General features: G+C 32.7%; 1 long non-coding RNA gene across 1 annotated transcript; it reads right to left on the minus strand.

Annotated features, from left to right (window-relative positions):
* Positions 1-1401: 1401 nt before the first annotated feature.
* LOC126773319 (uncharacterized) lies at positions 1402-10479 on the minus strand. The gene is made up of 3 exons (XR_007669729.1): positions 10459-10479; positions 9266-9346; positions 1402-1464 (listed from the first exon to the last, which is right to left on the minus strand). It is a non-coding gene; the product is annotated as an uncharacterized LOC126773319 (long non-coding RNA).
* Between the last annotated feature and the right edge of the window lie 14280 nt (positions 10480-24759).

Below are 24759 nucleotides of genomic sequence, written 5' to 3' on the forward strand. Positions count from 1 at the left end.
ACAGATAAAGCCAATAATATATTGCCTAAGATAGATAATAGAAATAATTTTGTAAAAGTCAAGAAAAAAGTCGAGATGGCCTAGTGGTTAGAAGGCGTGAAACTTAACCGATGATCGTGGGTTCAAGCCCGGGCAAGCACCACTTAATTTTCATGTGCTTAATTTGTGGTTATAATTCATCTCGTGCTTGACGGTGAAGGAAATATCGTGAGGAAACCTGCATGTTAAATACATGCAGGTTTCCTTTCATTGAAATTATGCCACATGTGTATTCTACCAACCCGCATTGGAGCAGCGTGGTGGAATAAGCTCCAAACCTACTTCTCAAAAAGGGGAGGATTCCTTAGCCCAGCAGTGGGACATTAACAGGCTGTTACTGTACTTATTATTAAATTGTTAATTTTAATCTGAAAAAAGTGACTTAAATAATTTTCACCTCTATAACATTATTAATAATAATAAAGAGGCTTTTACACAAGCACTTTCATCAAATAACAAGTTAGCACTACTAATTTATTCGGTTTTTTTTTTTAAAGTTAAGTTCCAAATTTGAAATGGTTATTTAAAAAAAATAACTAGCTATTTGACCCGGCTCTCACGGGTGGAATAGAGGTCTACATAAAACATCTTCTAGTTGATATAGTCTATGTTACGTCATATTACTTTCTGACACCTCATAATTGTGTTCCCCGGTAAATTTCAAGTTTCTTCTTACCGTATTTCTCTACTGACTACATAATTGCTGCAGTTTAATAGTACATTCATTCATCGTAAATTAAATAAACCTTTAATCTGTTATAAATGTTACATAAGAAAATATACAATTCTTATATTTAAAGCTTCAATAAACAGTTTACTACACCCAATATGGTTGCTTTTTTCATTACGGAACCCGGTGTGGACATAAATAATTTTATTTGGCGTGTTATGAAGCAAATGTAAATCAAAGGGTCGCGTTATTTGACGTTATTATTGCTTTGTCCGAACATTATTAGCAATGAGCGTACATTCTGACCGGTATTTAGACGTTATGCCCAAATAAATAGAAAGGCTTATTATTTTCTTTCGTAATTTCGTTTCGACCATACGATTTTGTTTATGGTATTCGTGTTCGTTCTATGTCATTTCGGTTTTTGTTGCAGATTAAATTTTATCGAAACGTAAGAATTTATTGCAATGGTGTTATTTATGGGGTTAGACTTTTTTATTTATACAAAATTTGGTATTTTTTTGACATGTTAAATTTATTTGTTTCAATTTGGAGTAAAATAAAATAACTCGTTGCGAAAATAACCGATATTTCTGAAATGTTCCCATTTGTATTTGATTTTTTTATTTAAATTCTAGGGGTATATAACTTGTAGAATTGTTACATTACAAATTCAAGACTGACCTGCTTTAGTGGAGTACCTAGGATGGTCCGTCATACTTTAAGTTTTACTACCGTTATCCTGTAGGCGTATTCTGCAAAAAAAAAACTGGATACACACATATTAGAAAACCGTCGCGAAATGTTAGAAAGTGATATTCAAAATTGACCATATTTGACCAAAATAGAATATCACCATAAGTCGGTCGTCACTATTTCATGGGTGAGTAATGAAGTGAGTTCTTCAGAAGGGCACTACTAGACCGATGAAAAAGAGAGTGTCACTTAAGAATATACTGAAACAAATAAATCTAGAAATTTTGTATTACCATTGGTAATAATTTTTTACATTATCAAATTACTAAGTCAAATTGATCATCAAATAAAACCTTAGAATAGCATATCGTGATTAATTTCAAATATCAAGATATTAATTTTAACTTCAATAAGTAAGGTTTAACTTTCATTTTAAGTATTATTAATTTTAAAGTGCATATACATAAAGAGAAGCCGAGATGGCCCAGTAGTAAGAAGTTGGTTCAAACCCGGGCAAGCATTACTGAATTTTCTTGTGCTTAATTTGTGATTATAATTCATTTCGTGCTTTATGGTGAAGGAAAACATCGAGAGGAATATTTCTAACACAATATTTCCGAAGGCAGTAGCAACATGCATATAATGTAAAACTGTAATTCAACAATTTACCAACTTGGTAGGGGAAAGAACTATTAGTGTTGAACTTCAGCGTCAATGTACCGAATAATGAGCGCTGGAACCCATTCCTGTCACAAACTTTCCAATGACGCTTCAATGCTCCGAACTTTACCGACCATTGCATTGTGAAGGGTGATTAAACTATTGCGTTTTTACATAGCAGATATGTGATTAGCATCCGCGTCCTATGATAAGAAGTGAAAAATAAACTGTCTTGTAAATCTACTCTGGGTTCAAATCTTACGTCGGATCAATAAATTGGGTTTTCTTGTCAAGACAATCTTAGGAGTCCTAGCTTAGGAAGTTGGCAGTGATACAATCATATATCCTTGGAAATCATGTCGGTCCTATTGTATTGCCATATCATCTATGTCGTTTAGGTAATACAGAGTACACCTGCATTTTTTTACTTATGCAGAGCACAAGTCACTATAATTTCGATGATAACTCCAAATCGGTTCAATCTTATCAATGAGACATCATTTGTATTTAGGTCATGCAATACGCAGATAGATAGGCATATTTGGCACCATAAAAATATAAGCCAATACTATATATTTTAAATAAAATATTATATAAATTGTACTAGCAATAACATGACAACCCTTCAAGGACACACAGCAGCTGTGAATATTGTTAAAAGAAAAATATATTACTAGTTGTAGTTATGCAGTCTTATCTACCACAGATATGACCACCAACTGAGATGAGACTAATACGTCTATTTACCCTTTTGCTAAAATTGATCTTTAGACAAAGATCAATCTTGGTTAAGCTTTCACACAATAGCCCAAGGGAATCTTTGGTCTTTACATATAGATTCTCGTATGCTATTGATCTATTGATTTTGTCTTTGTGTTAGATTTCCGGGTTTCGACAAAGGGTATATGTTCAAGATCAAATTACATTATGCCAAATTTTATTTTATTTTCCTTTTCATCAATAGGTGGCGTTAGATGTATTTTACCTCGCGCTATAACAATGTTAAATGTGAGTACGTAATAAGTTTTAGTTAATATATAAGAGACCAATTACACTATCTGACCATCAGTGATTTTATTTTAAAAATCTCACAGTACAACTACAAGTACTACCGAGTAACCCCAAACAGTATATAAGATAAAATGGAAACGTGTGAAATATAATAATTATATTGTTAGCTCCGTGATTTTAAAATGACTGTAATAGACTGTATTAAATAGTAATTTCTGTTAGTGTATTAATATATATCATCAATTCAGTAAGTAAATTACTGAATTGATGAAATTTAATTAAACTATATTAGTAGTATTAATTAACGAATACGAATAAAATTTGTAAATCAAATCAGACATCGGTCATCATCACGATAACATTTCTATTACCGTTTTGCGTAATATTATTTTTTGATACGTTCTTGATTTTATATAATGACGAATTATAATAATAATATGTATGTATTGGATGCGCGTCGTTCCATAAAGTTTAGCGTAAATTATATATTGTTATAACTAATTTGTACCAAAAAAACCTATATAAATGGCCTTTCTTTGCTTGTATATAAAATGATATTACATATGTGCAAGGACTCAGATCTCCTCTTTCAACACAACTGGAGGGAGTTAAGAACCATAAAGAATAACTTTACATATATGTATGTATCGTATTCCAAGGCAATGTAAACACTGTATACTTGAATTTTTCGACAAAAAACTCAACAACTCACCAGCCTGACCAGCGATTCTAACTGAGGACCTCCGCTATTTACTAAATCAATAAAACAGTTAAGAGCTATATTATATATGACGTTGATTACGAATAACTAGTAACTCAGTTGATTTTGTTGTAACGGTGGGGTGTGAACGCTGTGACGTAATGAGTCACGTGATCGGATTCGCTTGGAGGGGCAACTGTCATATTTTAATTTTTTGAGAGCGGTGAGTCGGAAGCTCGATTTATTACAGAGAACGATACACCTTGAACCTTCCTAACGGGACCGTTGGTTCATGCAACTCTAATATTTATAATATACCTACTTTATTATTTGTAATTGCTGATTACCTACATAAAATACAAGAATTACTGTATCTTTGTGGTTAATTATCTGAGACCTACGTCATGAACCCTGTACCAGAAGCTCCTACCGATGTCGGGCGTGCCGCTGATCTTTCGCAGTCTCCGCCATATATAACCTGTGGACTTATTAATTTATAAAGACAAAAAGTTTTCGAAATCCAAGATAAGCAGTACGAAAAATGAAAATGAAAAATAGCTATAACGACTTTCATTTAAATCCAAAATAATATTTCCGTATAACTTTTGTACAATTAGATAAAAAAGCCATGATTTTGGTAGCTTAATCAATTATAATGCTTTAATTTTTTTTTAACCGACAAGTTTGTAGGAATCCTTATTTTAGTGTCATTAGTATCATAACCGAATTTAATTGTAATTGCAGTAATGAAAATAATGAAGACTTAACATAAGTATAATATTATGATATTAAGTCTTATAATAAGATTATCTCGGCAGTTATATAGTATAATATAACATAATGACTATGTAAAAAGTTGCTCATTTTTTAGCTTTAAAGTAGTTTAATAAACGTCGAAATTTTTTGGAAAATATTTTGTCTTTGTATAATATATATACGCAGTCAGATATAGGCCGAGATGGCCCAGTGAAAGAACGCGTGAATCTTAACTGATGATCGTGGGTTCAAACCCGGGCAAGAACCACTGAATTTTCATGTGCTTAATTTGTGATTATAATTCATCTAGTGCTTGACGGTGAAGGAAAACATCATGATGAAACCTGCATGTGTCTAATTTCACTGAAATTCTGCTACATGTGTATTCCACCAACCGCTACATCTGTATTCCACCACCCGAATTGGAGCAGCGTGGTGGAAGAAACTCCAAACCTTCTTCTCAAAAAGTGAAAGGAGGCCTTAGCCCAGCAGTGGGACGTTCACAGGCTGTTACCAATTACCAATATACATACACAACATTATTGAACCTGTATTGACGCTATACGACAATTTAGGTTTTAAATTGATAAATGATAAAAATCCATTCAAACGTTCGATTCCCTGTTTATTCCTTTTAGGTAAAGATGTTTTTACAACGCTATAATTAATATATTTTATTTTAAGCAGTAGCATAAAAACCGATTTTCATGCGTTAATTAATAAAGATAATGAACTTTTATACAATCTTTCACCTTAAATTTGACAATATTAGGTTAGGAATTTTTAAAAATTCATACATTGACAAAAGCCTGGATACTGATACTCATATTTATATCAAGAAATGTCGATTTTCATACAAACTTTCATCTGCATTTAACCCCTTTAGGAGATGAATTTCGAAAAACCCTTTTTACTGCACACCTAAGATCCATAAGCAATTCATGTGCATCATTTTATCCTATTAGATCCAGAGTTGTGAGTATTTTTTTCTTGTGTAAAAAAAGCGTTTATTCAAGAAAAACGCCCGTATAGATAAACATAAAAAGCAAAACCTTATCTAAATACAAAACTTTAGCCAAATCGTTAGAGCCGTTCGAGATACCCAATGTGTATTTATTTAATATATACACGGAATACTCATTTAAATATTAAGATTAATATTCAGAATAATATTGAAAGTGTAAGACGAAACGGTAAACATTGTTATGTTGGAGCTTAAAGCTTAGAAGCATAAATGAAGTTGTCATATGTTGGAAGTTGTTACATGTAAATAAGTAACTTTACTTTAAAGTTACAAGTAACTATTCTCTATATGATAATGATAAATATTAATTAATGTAATGTACTTTAATGTGATGTAATTAACGATAGGTTGCAGCTGTTAGCAATCTGTGCCAACTATGTATGATTTGGTAACTGTTCATCGCGTTGAATTTTTTTTGTACATAAAATCAAAAATCAAAATGATTTATTCAACATTGAAGCATTACACTTGCTTATTCATAGTCAAACCGGAAACTACTACCGGCTTGGAAAAAAAACACCAGCCCCGAGAAGAATCAGCGAAAGAAACTCAACGGGTTTTTTTTATATGTATCATGTTTCGTTTACAAAAAAAAGGAAAATAGCCATGCGGCGATCGTCTCATTCCCAAGGTATCATCCATAAATTCAGTAATTGTACCTTTAGCACACAAGCGTTTCATTACATTTTTTTTTTAATTCAGCAACTGAGGCATTTTGAACGCTTTCTGGGACCCTGTTGTAGAACCATATACATTACCCCACAAAATAGTGACTGACTGTATGGATTCGAGTAACTGGAGTAATTATCTTAAAAATTCAGATTGCAATGTTTTATATAGTTCTCGTGTCTCATCATAAGTATATTTTTGTAATAATTCTAAATCTATGCTATTTTTTTAAATTGCTAATTTAAATAATAATTACAATAACGTGTAATAAAATTAAAAAATACCGTAATTTTCATTGTAAATTACATTTCTCACATGTACTAAAGTACAATTTCAAATGCTGAACATTTGTATCTTTTCTAAAACCACATTTTTATTTTCTTAATTAAACATAGAATTATTTTAATTTCACCCAGTCCGTTCGCCGTTCTCATATTCAGCTCCGTATTAATTTTAGTAAGAAAGCTTTAATAAAACCACAAAAAAAAAATACTGTATTACAATCAAATCAGTTAGGAGACTTTTCGCGTTTGTCTCACCGTCAGCAGATAAAAAATAAACAATATTTTCTATATTTTTATAGATAACTAATATTAAATATATTTTTAATTATGAATTACTTCACTCACGACGTATAGTAGTCTCACTTTCACTTTCATTTCATAAATCACGTATCTTAATGATAATTTATTCTGATATTGTTTCTAAGGCCTTGTTTCTAGTCATAAATTACGTTTCCTCTTCAACAGAATAAACATATAAACAAACATTTCTTCTATTCTCTACAATTATGACATTAATTTTTTTCTCAGCTTATGTCATTATAGCATTCTTACTCTCTTTTTGCGACGTAAGTTTCGATTAATAAAATATACAGGATAGTTTATTAAAAAATAATTAGTAAGAAAATAAAAATAAACAAAGTTACACTTCTAACGCTACTTATGCTAGAGAGCGAGGCACGTGGTAGCTAACGCAAGCTTATTCCGGTTGTAGTCAACGTGTTTTACTTTCTACTACAAACGCAAAAATGTCTCCAAGATGATTTATCAGTGTGCGTAGCGTTGCTGTTAAATGTGATTTGTATGGAATTCTAATTATTGTCACTTGACGGCGCTGTTTTCATTCCATACAAATTAGGCAGTAGGCACAATCACACTGTACTCAAGTGTTACTTATACATACGCATACACACACACATTTAAGATATTCAGATATGAATACTATTCGAAATATCTAATAAGTTTAAGGGACGTGTATACACGTTTAAATTAAGAGTTGGTTAATTTCTCCCAGGCGGAGTTGTTTAATGAGGGTTACTCATTAAGGATTGAAACTCAAACGATTCAGACGAAACTCAATTTGAACTACGGAAATTGTTAGGCTCGAAGTTTGAGGAGCTCTGATCAGGCACTCGTTTAGATAAAAATTTACATGTCTCTTATGTATCTCGAATGGAAAATGGATGGAAATGGATTTCTTTGCTGCTAACATTTTAAAAGTCAATTAATGTTTTGAAACTTTGATATTTTGTCTTTCGAGTTGTATAATTTTTTCATGCCCATTCTTGATGTATCATTCTTCAGTAATGAACCATTTGGCTCTGATGTCGCAAAACTTTTGATAGAATTCGTTAATAGTACATGTTTTATATAAATTGATTTCGTATGGAAATGCGCTAGTTAAAACAAAGGACCTCCTAATTAACCTCGCTTCATACAGTCTTATGTAATTTAATTGCTAGCTATTCGCCCAGAGTTCGCACGTGCGCAATTAGGGCTTAATCTTTGTATATATTTATTTTTAAAATAAGTAATATGTTAATAAAGTAAAAATTATGTTTATTTTTCTTTCTCATAGAGCAGTATTCCTAAATTTTGTTTTTTACTCGAATGCGATTTGTGGACTCACGTATGTATTTAATTATATTTATATAATTTTGGTATATTTTAGGATAGTTATAATTATATGTTTTTATTTGCACCTTTTTTATTTGGTTGTATATTACATAGGTTTAAAGAATTTATTTCTTATAAAAAAACAAGTGTTTCATTTACAATGAGACATAAACTTTACATTTATGTAAGTGAATTCTTACCTTTGATACAAAATCAATAATATTACGTTAAAAAAGGTGAATTAAGATAATAATTTCCGTTTAAATCAAAAAAGTAATTCAAAAGAAAATAAAACCAGAGTAATAACACTTACAAAACCAAATAAAACGATTTTAACGAAATCTTTTAAATATATATACAACTATATAATTGGCTTGAGGCTTGATGTAAGATCCGGAGATCCTGGGTTCAATTCCCTGGTCGGGCCAATAAACAGTTTTTGTGTTCTTCTGTCAGAATATTCTTAGTAGCATCCCGGAGTCTGGAAGTTGGAAGTGTGTACACTCCCGTGCCTCGAAAAGCAAGTAAAGCCGTTTGTCCTGCTCCTGAACTCTTTCCGGTCGTGTCGGATTGCCGTCCCATCGGATTATGAGAGTGAGGAAAGAGAGAGTGCACCTATGTTTGCGCACACACTTGTGCACTATAATATCTCCTGCCCTATAAATTCTCTCTTCTCGACCGCCGTGGCCGAAATTGGTCCGGAGGACATTTTAATTATAGTTATATCATTTTATTTGTAGTCAGAGGCCGAATATTGATTACGATAGGTTCTGGATTTAATTCTAATCCAACTTTAAATAAACTATATTTATTCGAATCGGAACCGAACCGATAATATGCTAACCTACCGTTATGTCAAAGTGCAACTAAATTGTTAACTTTTATAGCAATAGTCGTTAATTAAATTAAAGATTAGGAATGCGATAAATGGCAACGATCACGCTTCGATTCGATTGTGATAAAGTGACAATTTGTTAGTAGAATTGGCCGCCAGCTTGTTGGGTGCATGCTACTTTTATGTAATGAATTTATGAGTAAAATAGTGTGTATACTACAGTGTATATGTAAAATAGCTTGCATAAAAATGTTTTAAATAGAATTCTAGAAACTAATATACACAAAACGAAATTAAAAATAGCTACCGTAAACATCTTGACCACGTGGAATGTTGGCAAGAATGCTAGCAGCATTTCCCCGTTGAATAGCCATGACGTTTTTCTGGACTGTAAATGAATCAGCTATCTTGTTACCAAAGACGAGGAAATAAGTATTATATATATATATATGTTATAAGATATTTATGTAATGTTTTTCTACTATAACTCCAATGTCAAAAAGTTTTTACTGCAATTATCTTCATAGAGATTAATTTAATGAGTCGATTAGCAGGGCAGATATATAATCATAATTTAATGAAGCGTTATATCAAAATTATATCGAACGTAATATATAATATAATATATATTAGTATTGTTTTGTTTACATATCATATACACTCATAACGCTGACTATATAATGTTGAGGGAACAAGCATATTATTCAGTATTCCGGCGCGTGACTCCGACTCAATACTCAATATTCTCGCTCAGATGCGGACGTGAAAGAATTACGAACAGCGTGATTGTATAGCCCTTCGTATGTCACATAGGTGATAAAAGGGTTGAATAAATATATAAATCAAACATACATGAACTCGTACGATAGTGCGGATCGACCTATCATATATAATACTTGAATACCTTGTGCACGTTAAACTTTTGCCATATTATATTTATAACACATCAATATCGCTGAAGATTCCGCAATACTATCTTTTTTTTAAAGGTTTCAATAGAGCTGCCGTAATGAGATGCCTGACTGAGATATAGACAGGGCAATTTTTATTTCCTCAATTTCATATTTATTGACAAAGAAATCCAATGTGTCAGGAAACAACGGGCAGGCTTACCAAGAACCCAGGACCTTTGGATCTGTGACCTTATAGTCACACTGAAAAGTTCAGTCTCTTTTATAATGAATATGATGGAATTCATAACAATTTTTAATAATATATATTTTTCGTTATATTGGTAAGTGAAATGGTAACCTGTTGGTAAGTGGTCAACACCGCCTATAGACATTGGCGCTGTTAGAAATATTAACCAATACTTTGAAAAACATGTTAATATTTAACGCAAATACGCCACCAACCTTGGAAACTAAGATGTTATGTCCCCTGTGCCGTTATGTTAACTGTGCCGTCGTTACACTGGCTTAATCACCCTTCAAACCGGAACTCAACAACACTAAGTATACTGTTTGGCGGTACAATATGTGTACAGTGGATGGTACTTACCAAGACTTGCTTTGACAAATTCTTACCACTAAGTGTGTATTTATATAGCTATAATTCGTATTCATAATCATCGCGAAACTAATTAAAAATAAATTACCAGAACATATTAATCAATTGAAATGAGTGAACATTTATAAGTATACTTAATGCATTCCAATTCCAACTTGCCTCTCACCGTGGACTGTCCATTTACAAATCCTTAACACCGTCTAATTGCTTCCGAAGGTCGGATTAAACGACTTAAGAAGACTTAAGACTTACTTAAATCAGGTTAAAACAGTTGCTTCGTTTATATCGACGTTGAAAATTTTCGTACTCAATAATTATCTTATAGAAGTAGGGAATAGATTTTATCGATTTATAATTAAGGAGATTTAAAAGATACTATTTTAAGAAAGATAACAAAACTTACCTACAAGTTAATGATCATATTTCCTGTAATAGGTGTACTATTTAATGCAACTTGGACGTACTTGTAAGTAAAAAGAAGCCTCTACACAATTGTCAACAACTTTACGAAGTTTCAACTCAGTGGGATGCAGGATGAGTGAACATAATTAAGTATACGAACAAACTCAAGTAATATTTTGTGAACATTTTTTGTTGATAATTGCAAGATCAAAAATTGTTGTCTGACATATTTTTATGATAATACTCACTTATGAGAAAAAAGTAAAAAACTGATCAATCAAATCAAACAGTTTTAGCAAACATGAGATCGGTTTTTTGTATTTTATTTACTAATAAATATCAAAAACCTATAATAGCATACCTAAGACCTATACCAATTAATCATAATATAATATAAATATACAATTAATTATAATATGTAAATACTGTTTTTTATAAAAATATAATGGTTTCCCATTTTTAATTGATGTAACACTAATATTGTCTTTTAAATAAATTATGGCGTTTTTCCCGTTTCTACCAGCGAACATAAAAACGATGGAAGTAAATGGTAGGAGTGCTGTTTATTGCGTTTATGGAGTCATTAATATCAGAGAAATCTAGGTTTTCCAACTGCGGCACTAGGAAATGGGGAGGGCTATTAGCTTCCAGTAATGTGTAATAAAAACATTAAATAAATGTCTTTATAAATATTTAATTGCTACGTAATGTTCGGCTTTATTGCTATGAAAGTTTAATTTTGTTAAAATCGTAAACAGTCGTATTTATAGTAAAGGAATTATACACACCGATGAAAATAAATTAATTTAATTAGTGCTTAATGAACACTGCAAATAATTCATTTTTTAAAATCTTCATTTAATACGAGACATAATGTATTATGTATGGTTACCAAATAATTGATAACGTCTAGACTGATTTCGATTTGAATGATATTCTAGTGAGGTCTTGAAGTGCCTTTATATAATTTGATTAAGATATAACGCAGACAAGAAAGTTAGATAATCAGGAGTCTATTAGACCGTCATCAATTTTTACATGTTTTTAATGGATTTAGTTTAGTTCGAACATAAAAATAACGCCATAATCTAGTTAAAATTTCAAGATTCCGTTTTTTTAAATACAGCTAAATTTAGTTAAAAAAACCAAGCAAAAATCCGAATCAAAATGAATGATGATTCTCGAACCAAAACATCACAGCAACGCTTTACTTATTATTTTGAGAGACAGTAGACTACACACAATAGCCAAGTAATTGTTGTGACGTCTATAGACGTTTACTGTCCCAGAAAGTATTAATATTCAATAAAGCTTAGGCTTGGCTATTAATAGGTTTGATGATTCTCCGACGAAATCTACGCCGAGCCTACAAAAACATGAATGCTCCATATTTACAAACCTGGAAAAAGGCCACCTGATTGCAAGTGGTCATAGTCGTCCATAAATTACGGCAGTAAAAAATATTGACCATTCCTTACATTGCTTGAACAACCTTGGAAATTAAGAAGTTGTGACACTTGTTCCTGTAAATAAACTGGCCCACTCACCCGTAAAATCAGAACTCAAAAATACTAAGTAATGCATATAACGGTAAAATCAGTGAAGTATGCGTTGTATTCATTTTATATACTTGTAATTTTAGTATGTATTGATAATATAATTTTTTTATCGATACATGTGTGTGTGCACACGTCACACATAAATATAATAATAATATCCTGGGACATTTTTCACACACGGCCATCTGATCCCAAATTAAGCTTGTACAAAGCTTGTGCTATGGAAACCAGTCTACTGAAATACTACATATACTACTTTTCTTTTTGTAAATACATACTTATATTGATAATTACACCCAGACTCAGGACAAACACACATGTTCATGCACACAAATGTCTGTCCTGGGTGGGAATCGAACCCACAACCTTCGGCGTGAAAGGCAAGTATTCTACCAACCACGCCAACCGGCTCGTCTTGAAATAAATATTGACATTTATTTATTAGTTTGTTTTTGTTATAGATGTATGTTATTTTATTTCATATTATTTCAGAACTAGCTATATAACGCCATAATCCAATTAAAATTTTATGATTCCGTGTTTTTTTTATAAATACAGCTAATATTAACGATCACTTATAGTTACCAACTTCCCGATAAATTTAGTTAAAAAAATTGACATCGTACAGTATCAGCCTGTGAATGTCCCACTGCTGGGCTAAGGCTTCCTCTCCTTTATGCCGTTGGTTGCCTGGAAGAGATCGCTATTTAGTGATACGGTCGCCAGTTGTATGCTTCTCAAAATTAGGTTGTATTCATGTTATGTAATTTTTTTTAATTTTTGTAATGTAATAAAGTATAAAAGTAAAATACCTAGACAGGCTTGCGCAAAGATAATATTTCTTAAAGAATTAATATTCTTAATTTAAAAATTTATTATTATCATTATAAACATATTGTTTATTTTTTTTCATTTGATATTGATACAATGTTTGTCATAATACAAACGAAACAAATTTATCGCAAACTTACTAAACGGTACGAACATCAAATAGACCGTCCAGACTCTCGACAAGAACGGTGATTGAAATTCTAGTCTGGATGCGAGTTCCACTCGAACCGAAGCTAGGATGTGTGACGGAAGTAAACGGTTCTGATAATTGGGATGTGCTGATAAAGGATGAACGTTGAGCCAATAATAGCGTTGTTTGTGTAGGTTTTATTTTATGTTTTTATTAATCGATTTTAGTATTTTATGGATTTCATAAAGCAATAGGATGTTTTTAATCACTGGAGTGCATTTTATTAATCTGAAAACTCGATTAAAACTCGAACTCATGCAGTGAAGATTCCTTACTACAATAATGCAACTTAGGTTAAGTCTCTTGATTTTTATTATTTCTCAGGATAGAAGACGAAGAACGAATGCTGTGAAAATATCGATTGGATTAGTATTACGATTCTATATATATTGTAATGATACTATGTCAAACAGAGTGGCAAACAAGGGTGAGTAGTACGAGCATATTGAGAGGGAAGCGATTAGAACTGATGTCTGTTGAAAACGTATTGTTTTCATCATGATGACTTGACGTCTACAGAAGCACACAGTAAAATCCTGTATGAGAAATCTGCCGAAAACAGATTCGTGTCTCATTTTATATAACTGTATCATTGTATATAACTGGTAACCAATAGGTAATTATTATTACAATAATCAATTCACAGCTAGAATATAAGTATATAAACTGTGAATTTATGTATATTTTAAACAATGTAAATGCTTACGACTTCCATTTACCAATTATTTGATATCATACAACATCTTTGTTAACTGTGTACATATATAAAACAAAAGACTATCGACCATAAACGAAGACAATTAAAAAAAGTCAATGATAGCAGCCTGTAGAGAGAAACGTTTGAACCTAACGTTACATATTGAAACTATCTTTCTCTTTAGACCCGATACAATCCGTCATCGCCGTTTCTATTAAATATATACAAAATTAGATTAATTATGAAATAGTATTACGCAATTGCAAAGTCATTATCGCTTCGTTTATTACAGGGAGATATTTAATTGTATTCATTAGTGTTTTCATTTTAAAACGTCATTCTATTAATTACAATAGTGAAATCATTTACGTATACTAGTTAAATGAACATCGTATTTTATTATACTACAGTGATCGTAATACACATACAAAAAATACTTAAAATAAACCTACAAATAAGACCAAATATTATTCGTAGCTCCATACCCTATCTTTCATAATCGGATACGCGGAAGGCTACGGTCATTTATAGGTACATCATTTTCACTCGAGAGTGAAGTGACATGTCATTTCCATCGAACGCTAGATGACAGCGACATATTTCGATTTTCGCTGACTTAAGTTGAATTCAGGCGACTCGGACATTAGGTAGTTGATTTTCGATTGACGTGCAATTAGTCTGAAAACCGACTTTCCATTAAATGGAGTCAGAAATTATTAACATGGCACAGCTTGAGTGAAGTAAATTAGACTGGTGCAAAAACTATATTGTACAAATAAACTTGTTCAAGCTCACATGTAAAAGGAAGGGGTCAGGTTTTAGTTATGAAAACGTAGCTTACCTTCGTAATTACCTTCTTTGAGGTTCGAGCTTGCTTCATACCAAATTTGTTCAGAATCGGTCTAATGCTTTAACCGTAAAAACATAACAGAAAAACAGGCAGGCACAGTTACTTTCGTTCTTATAATATTAGTAAGTATAGATTATCGTTAGAGCTTTGCGCAGACAGGTCTTGGGTACCGCTTATTAGATACATTTGAGCAGCTTATAATGTTAAAAGGTTAGTGAACCATAAGGAACTGATGATTTTATACCTTTTGGTTGGCGATTATTGTAATTAGTGGATTATACTTCTTATCGGTCAGAACAAAAATTCGACAGGTACATTTAGTAACCCGTAATGAAGCAGCGTAGCTGAATCATCTCTAATAACATTAATTCTTCGAGATAAGAGGAGACTTCCCAACAGTGGGACATTAAAAGGCCTACTTTACTTTTATAATAATTTCATTTTAATAATCAAAATACATTATAATTTATACAGCCAATGCGAAATCCGTTTCATGTTTTTATACAAAAAAAAAAAAATTCACGAGTATCATACTTTCTGAATTTTTATACAAAAGTAATTAATAACGAATATACGAATATAATAATGTAGTGAATTATAAATGAAAATATTCAAGTGCTACCGTTAATATAATTCTTTTAAAGATGGAGTCTGCTAAGCCTTGCTATCCATTGTATCAATAGCATCAAATGGGTCTTAGTATTAAGCAAATTTTCAGTTCAATTATAACGTCTCCGATAATAACATCATAATTTTTAAAAACATTAATGTCTAACATTGTAGATAAAGCTCATTTTTGTTTGAAATCTCATCAATAGAATGACAATTTTGGCATTAGAGGAATGGATAGAGAAATAGATAATTTGAATGTGTTTATATATATATATTTTTTTTTATAGAATAGGAAGGTGGACGAGCATATGGGCCACCTGATGGTAAGTGGTCACCAAACGCCCTTAGACATTGGCATTGTAAGAAATGTCAACCATCGCTTATAGCCAATGCGCCACCAACCTTGGGAACTAAGATTTGATGTCCCTTGTGCCTGTTATTACACTGGCTCACTCACCCTTCAAACCGGAACACAACAATATCAAGTATTGCTGTTTTGCGGTAGAATATCTGATGAGTGGGTGGTACCTACCCAGACGAGCACCAGTAAACTCACTACCAAAATTATGTTGAATGAAAAAATTACAATATCTGTATACATTATGTAATGTTTAATATTAAAATATAAATTTTGTTCGCAATTTTTTATTCGTAACATTCATATTAAATTAATATAGATATACTACGCGTGTTATTTATACATTGCAATGCATATTATTATTTTTCTGAATGTTTGTTGGTCTAATGGCTAGTTCATAAGGCTGCAGATCTCGATGTCCTGGATTCAAACTCCGGTTCAGATCAATAAAATCTTATTGGGTTTTTCCGTTGAGAAATTCTCAGCGGTAGCCTGAAGTTTGGAAGGTGCCAGTTTCTGTTTTCTCTTCTCTATTGAGAATGACCACCGTGGCCGAAATCAAGTCACAAGGACATTAGGACGTCATATTTGTATTACTCATTCATTGAAAGTCGAACTTGTGGTAACAAAAGCCCGAAGAGTTATGATTGAAATTACGGCTATAAAATTGTTAGGTATAGTTTTGTTTATATAATATGATATAAAAATATAATAGTAATATGTCAAAATATATTGATATCGCTTTTACATTTAGTGGATGGTCAGGCTTAAAGCGATCTTCCAACGATGCCACGAGAGATCAAACGTCGAGCCTCCAGGGAGAAAAAATATATACAGAGTATAAAATAGTAAACGCATACAAATGAGGATATGGCTGCATTTTCCGACTTTTAAATATGCAAATTTAAATACGATTAGTGCGAGTGGGACAGTGTTTTAAGAATTCATTTGATTTAAACATGAGTAAAAGAGACGACGATATCGATGAGCTCGAGTGCAATTTCCGTTTTAAAACAGTTAACCTGAATGCATATTTTAACCATCTTTTACTTTATTAGCGATTGAATTTGCGAGCATAGAGATCATTAGGAATTATTAATTCAGAACATTATTAGCTTTTAGTTATAACTTACTTCTCAGTAATTTATGCAGTTACCGTCTTAACATAAGTATAATTAGAGTTTTAACTCGTAGGTATATTTTGGTAAGGCTATAACATGTGATATTTGTATGTATTGTTTATTGTTTGAATGTCTTAGTTGAGATTCGAGTCATTTTACCTTTTAATAACGAGGTAACTTTGCACACGAAGCGTTTCTCCGATGATTTACATTACCTTTGATACACCAACTAGGATCAATTTCTCGCTCGTGTTAAGCTTAGCATATTACGTTTATTACTAATATTAAACTTATTATGTAACTACCCGGGGAACTCCAGGCGGTGGGACTTGCGGAAGTGTACCGTTTCCGACTGGAATCGAGGACAAGTACAACTGGTGGTATTCCAATACACTAGTTGCCAGTAAGTCCTAGATACCCCCACTAGATGGCGAGGAAACGTTTTTCCAGCTATAAAAAATCTACCAACAAACTCTCCAACTATAGATAATAAAAATAACACTAAGGCCAATTATCTGTCTCGTGGTTACGACGTTGACGGCTCTGAATAGCGAGACTGAATCCTTCAGCTAGCAATATATTTCATAGATTTTATTCTAGGTAAATATTACAGTTGCATTCATATATCAGCCGAAAGACGTCCACTGCTGGACAAAGGCCTCCCCCAAGGATTTTCACGTTGGCCGATCTTGCGCTGCCCGCATCCTACGGCTTCCCGCGACTCGTTCTAAGTCGTCGGTCCACCTTGTAGGGGGCCTACCCACGCTGAGTCTTCCGGTTCGTGGTCGCCACTCGAGAACCTTTCTGCCCCAGCGGCCGTCGCTTCGACGAGCAATGTGCCCCGCCCACTGCCACTTCAATTTAGCAATTCTTCGGGCTGTGTCGGTTACTTTGGTTCGGTACTGTTGCATTACTTTAATAAATTTATCGTAAGGAAAAAGAACACGTTATTTTTTAACGTGTTTGTTTTTTTTAGTTAAAGTTTTGTTAGGCTCTTAGCCAACAGATAATGCTTGAGTAAACAAAAAAGCGACTGAGGTGTGTAGTGAAATGTATAGACGTTATAATGATTACTTACTTACTAGTCTCGTTAAATTAGGGATCAAGCTCGGAACGAGATATAATAAGCTGCAAACTCGTATACACCTTTATTTTGACTTTATAAAAGTTGTCTTGAAACTCATGAAATCTCGTGTCAGTTTCGTAAGGTATTCAGGGTCAAAGGTCACAAAAATTGTTTTTTTGCAATGACAAGATCATTTTTTAGGTTTTTTATAGAATAGGAAGGCATGCGAATGGGCCACCTGATGGTAAGTGGTCACCAACGCCATAGACATTGGCATTGTAAGAAATGTTAACCATCGCTTACATCACCAATGCGCCACCAACCTTGGGAACTAAGATGTTATCTCTCTTGTGCCTGTAATTACACTACACTCACCCATCAAACTGGAACACAACAATACTAAGTACTGCTGTTTTGCGGTAGAATATCTGATATGTGGATGGTACCTACCTGGACGAGCTTGCGCAAAGCTCTAACACCCGGTTCAGGTTCTACAGCGTCAATGATGTTAAATCTATTATTAAAAAAAAACTATTTTTCGACCTTTGAGCTTGAATATCTTGTGACGTAGACCTGTAATTTCATGAGACTTGATACAACTTTTAGAACCCAAAAATGAAGGCATATACGAGTATCCAGCTTATTATCTCTCATTTCGAGGTTGACATTTGAGGAAAATTAAAATCAACTTAAATCAACATTAAGATGTTTTTGCGTCTGCAGTAGTGTCATGCACACAGCAAATAAAACCGAAATAAACCAGCTCGCGCTAGCCACCTCGTACCTCGAACTCTCGCATAAGTAGCGTTTGAAGTGACATACAATTTCGTTTATTATTATTATTTTTCTAATTAGTTTATTGTTTGTTTCAGTTTATTGTTTTTATTTGATATTCATATTGTTAATTTAGAAATTGAACTGAATTTAAATTCTATAGATAATATATTTTTAAATTCATGTTAGATAATGAACGGTAATATTATGGGGTCTAGTGAAAATTTACGACGCGATAAAAATGTCACAATTAATATGAATGCTGTAATGATATTGCTAAAAATTTAATGTCAAAACTGTTGCATGGAGAAATGTATGTATATGGTTATTGGTATTAAAGATAAATGGAAATTTCAAGGTAAGGACGAGACTTAAAATACATAATCAGAACGCCTAATTATCATTAACATTTATGATTTATCGGATGAAGGCGAGGATACCTATGAAATGTCCGAAGTTTAGTCATGTTAAAAGTTACGTTTGATATGTATACGTTTAATTACTTACTTAACAATATAATAAAAGTATTTGTTTAATTATTTATCTGCTGACCGTTCACTAATAACGTCTCCCAGCTGATTTGACTGTGGCTATTGTGTCTATTGTGCCTAAAGGTGTCAATAGTGAATGGCGTCTGGCTAGATACATTTCGAATAAGTGATTGGTCTGTTACAAATTGTTTTATTAATAAAAGTGTCGGTATTATAAAGAAATTATCTTAAACCACCATTAAGCCCATACATAGTCAGGATGGGTAATTTCATCATACTTTTATGTCCAAAAAAATTGCATTTAGTTTAAACGTCTTGCCTTTTTTCTTCAGTGTGAGATTTAAATATTAAAACGTAATTGAAAAAAAGTCATTAAAATAAAATGTAACCCGAAATTGAACAGGAATAAAATATACCCGTTACATCAGTTAATAAAATTAACCCGTTAAAATGATTGGTAATCATTTAAACCAACACGAATCCCAGTAGTTATTTGCTTTAAAACCAAAAATACATGGCTGCACACCCATCATCAGAATTTAATGTCCACCCGGTGATTTCCCTCGGGGTGAGAAAATACAGTCGACCTCACGTAGGCAGGAATACTCCATAACGTTTCTTATTACTTTAAAAATAAAGATCAACATTGTAAAAATGGAATCCAGTATCAAATTTCCTTGGTGTACGGTTGCGTAAAATATTTAATTTGTTCCAGCACTACTTATTGCGTTTCGCATTTGACGAATTATATTAGAGCTGGTTACGACGTACGTCGGTCTGTTCGCATCGTAAAACTCCAACGATGAATCCAACAAGTCTCTTAGGAATTGATTCTTGTGATACCTTAAATCGAAAGGTATTGGTAACGATTAATCAACTTACAAGCAAAAAGGAAAAATAATAATTTGGCGTGGTTATGTCCAAACATTTTTGGTATACTTTTAATGTTAGTTATATACGGCGGTATAAATAACTTAAATAGTTTAGATTTTAAATTTATAAGCAGGCTTGTAAGCAGGTCTGTTGCGGAGAGACCTGATGGAGCAATAGATTAAATTTTGCTTAATAATGTTGTGTTCCAATTTTATGGATAAATAAGCCAGTGTATTTACAGGTATAAGTACATAGCTCCAAGTTAGGGTCCAAGGTTGGTGGCACGTTGGCAATGTAATAATTTCTCGCAGTGCTTATTGGCAGTGATGAACATTTGCCATCAGGTAGCTCCATTGGCCAGCCTGCGTACCTATTTCAAATATAACAGCCGTGGTCAATGATTTCAGACCGATATCTATGCAAAATTCAAATTGTCGCACCGTGTCATCTTATATTCACAAATCAGCGCATATTCCCGGCGCAGGTACTGAAGCTTCTGAAGTAAATGACGAGTTTTGACTTGATTCAAGAACTTATCGATGACTTTGTGGGGCTGGGTTTTGAAACATTAGGTCCATAGTCAAAACTGGTTCATATTCCCAAAAGCTTAAACACCTAGCTCAAGGGCCAAGTCTATCAAACCAGAAGTGTATAAATAAGTATGTAGAAACTAATTTTTAAGTTATTAATACATTATAATAAACGATTCATTGCAATTAACTATAAAAAGATGAGCTTGAGTTTTTTTTAGAATAGGTAGGCATAGACGAGCATTTGGTATGGTAAGTGGCCCCCAACGCATATAGACATTGGCATTGTAATAAATGTTAACCATCGCTTACTTCGCCAATGCGCCATCAACCTTGGGAACTAAGATGTTATGTACCTTGTGCCTGTAATTACACTGGCTCACACACCTTTCAAACTGGAACACAACAATACCAAGTACTGCTGTTTTGCGGTATAATATCTGATGAGTGGGTGGTACCTACCTTGCTTAGAGCTTGCTCTACCACCAGTAGTTTAGAACGTATTAAAGGGTGTCCCACGCAATTGTGTATTTTCTACTTTTTATCCTTCCTACTATTATATCCATCACTATTTTATTAATAATAATTGTTTTTCTTTTTAGTTTAGTTCAAACATAATTAGTTATCCCGGTCCGGCAATATTATTGAACGTTTGAAATTCCTGGTTGGTAAAGTAGAAGTTAGTTAGCATGATTTACCTTCGAATAGTTTATACCTATTCAAACAATGTTAATAACGAATCTAGCGGTTTAACGTATACTGCTGGTCGTTAGTAGAGTAGTAGAATCATAAGCGAGAATCGAAGCAAACTCAATATAGTCTTTAATTAAAAATCATATTATATAATATCATTCTTTAAAAACAAAGTTAGGTCTATAATCTTGGCAATATACTCACAGATGTATCTCAATACGATTATATTTATGCACAATAATATTATTTTGTTAATATTATTATTTAATATCAGCGATAAAATTATTACACAGCACGTGTATCAAATGTGAACACCAAGTTTTCGACTTCACATAGTCAATTTACTGTAATGTTGTTCCGATATCAAAACTCCGTGGTTAATTTTAGTATGTTTTACTTCGTTGTATATAATATAAAAAAGCCGAGATGGCCTAATGGTTAGAACGCGTGAATCTTAACCGATGATCGTGGGTTCAAGCCCGGGCAAGCACCACTGGATTTTCATGTGCTTAATTCGTGTTTATAATTCATCTCGTGCTTGATTGCGGAAAACATCGTGAGGGGAACCTGCCTGTGTCTAATTTCATTGAAATTCTGCAACACGTGTATTCTACTAACCCGTATTGGAGCAGCGTGATGGAATAAGCTCCAAACCTTATCCTCAAAAGGGAGAGGAGGCCTTAGCCCAGTGGTGGTACATTTATATAATATGAATGTAATGTGACGCGCACTGACGATAACACCGAATCGTATGCCGTGACAGAAAATGGAATGACGCTTTCTTTTGCCGTCATGCTCACTGCCGCTGCTCTGTACTCCCTTGTGTGTCCGTGACGCATATGCCATGTAAGTATATAATATACTTTATTCCTATATAATATTATATAAAGATAAATTTACTTAATAAAATAACGAAACTTTATAATTCTATTTAATTTACTCCATAATATTTGTTTATTTATTTTCTTTAATTATATATTCATCAGATTACCATTAATTTCTATTTTTCCCACCTGCCGAGCGTCATGGCCACATTGTTTTTAAAAGAAAGTCCAATAATAATATTTTATATGGATTCTTAATATAATTTACGGCGTTACTTAGAAGCGTTGCTTGGCGGCTGTATCTCTTTCTGCCACTATTGATTTGTCATTCGAAAGAAGAAAACACAACATTGTTTAAGCCCGATAAGCAACGTTCTAAAGCCGTTATAATAAAATAACGTAAAATATGTTTTTGTAATAAATCATTATACTTTCTAAATTTGATCTGTCACTCTAAGATGTTATCTAAAAGGAAATTTAATTGATCGATCTTCGCTAATGGGTAGTTAACGCTTCCACCGCATTGCGGGCAGGTTGAAGAGTACCGATCACTGACGATGAGTCACAGAAACACAATGCTGGGAAAGTGCTTTGTTAGACTGTAAAGTCTACACTAATACTATAAAACTAAAACATTTTTCGTTTGAATTTATATTAAGATATACCAGTCGAAATTATAATATTAACACTTATAATTATTTATTTTAAGCTATGTACTGTAAATATGTTGTACATGGTTCATATATTCTATAACTAAAATTAAAATTAAAAAACAAAAGACTAATTAAAAACATTTATTTTAGCCTATTTATTGAGAAAGCCATGCTTGAAATATCATGAAGTGAGAATGACTTTGTTTATTTATTTGTTCGTTTGTTTTGTAACGCTTTAACGTCTTAACTTCTCGACCGATCGTTATTAAATTTTGCATACATATTGTCACAGATACAGAAAGGAACAATAGGTACATAACATCTGACCTCCTAATAAGCGGGCGAAGGCTCGAGTGGAAACTAGTAGGCACTAATATAACATCACGCTACGACCCACGAGGGTGGAGTAGTAATTTTTAATGCGGGTGAAGCCACACGGAGCATTTAGTTTCATATAAAGGAGCACTTTTCTTGTTTGCGTGCTTTTGATTTTCTTCGTAATGGATGTAAGGAGTTTTATAATTGCCTCTTTTTTATAAAAAAAATTGATCCTATTGAAGCTGATACTAACGTGTATATATATAGAAACAGCATGTCTCATATCGTAAAACTGGGCTAAGACCTTCTTTTTTGAGGAGAAGGCTTGTAGTTTATTCCATCCCACCGCTCCGATGCAGGTCGGTGGATACACACTTGACTGATTTTCATCTAACACATACAGGCTTCCCCTCGATTATCTATTTTACCGCCAAACACGAGATTAATTATAAACACAAATTATGTATATAAAGATAAAGTCGTGTTTGATCGGTTTTGAATACATATACTTTGTTTATGTATTCTCACCACTGAACCATCTGGACTAGAACGTGACGTATATATTACGTTTTACCAAATAGAGCTTGAATAATTTCTTGACTTTAACAAAAGATGCTTTCACTGTGTAATATATGTTATGTGCTATTTATAGGCTTTCGACAATTCAATATTTTCTAATAATAATATTATAGAAATATCTCGATATGACGTCACAGAAAATCTAATATGATTGATGGCATTCTCGCTATTGTATGTCTAACAATATTTTAATAGAAAAGTGAGTTGTAGAATAAATAAAAGAGTTTACTAGAAGTGGAATTAGAAGTGAAATATGCAGGTGTTTGATTTAAGAATATACTATTCAATAGTTATGTATGTATTAAATCTAATTAATAAAATTTTAAAATAATTGACTGACATACCATGAAGTGCCTAAATCGCTGAATCTAAAAGGATGACATTTTTCTTAGAAATTCATTAAATTAAACATAAGTTAATTAGATGTTAACGCAACGTTAAAACTTGAAATACTGAGAAGTTCTCGAAAATTGGATTTGAGTACAGCAGCTCAGGATCGACCGTTTAAGGTCACCGCTAGACCAATGAGGCAGTCAAATAAAAAATAAAAAATACCTAATAATAGTGACGTAAATTTGAATAAAGAACGCATTTTTGTATTATTTTATATTATCATTTAAAAATAAAAGCAAATAAATATATAAAATTAATTAGAACTTTGATATTAAGACGAAAGTAGAAAGTAATTTTCTATACCTTTAGAATAAAATAAATCCCTTCCATTGTTACCGTTAAGATCTCGAAGTCGAAGCAGGAAGTACGTAATCTGAACGAAGCTGTAATGGACCGCTTGCCGCTAATTACCGCTTGAAGCGACCACCGCAATGCGGGGCCACCTTCAGGAATAGGTCTTTGAGGTGAAGCAAAAATA

Source organism: Nymphalis io, chromosome 14 (genome assembly GCF_905147045.1).
Source record: "Nymphalis io chromosome 14, ilAglIoxx1.1, whole genome shotgun sequence".
In the NCBI taxonomy this organism is placed as follows: domain Eukaryota; kingdom Metazoa; phylum Arthropoda; class Insecta; order Lepidoptera; family Nymphalidae; genus Nymphalis; species Nymphalis io.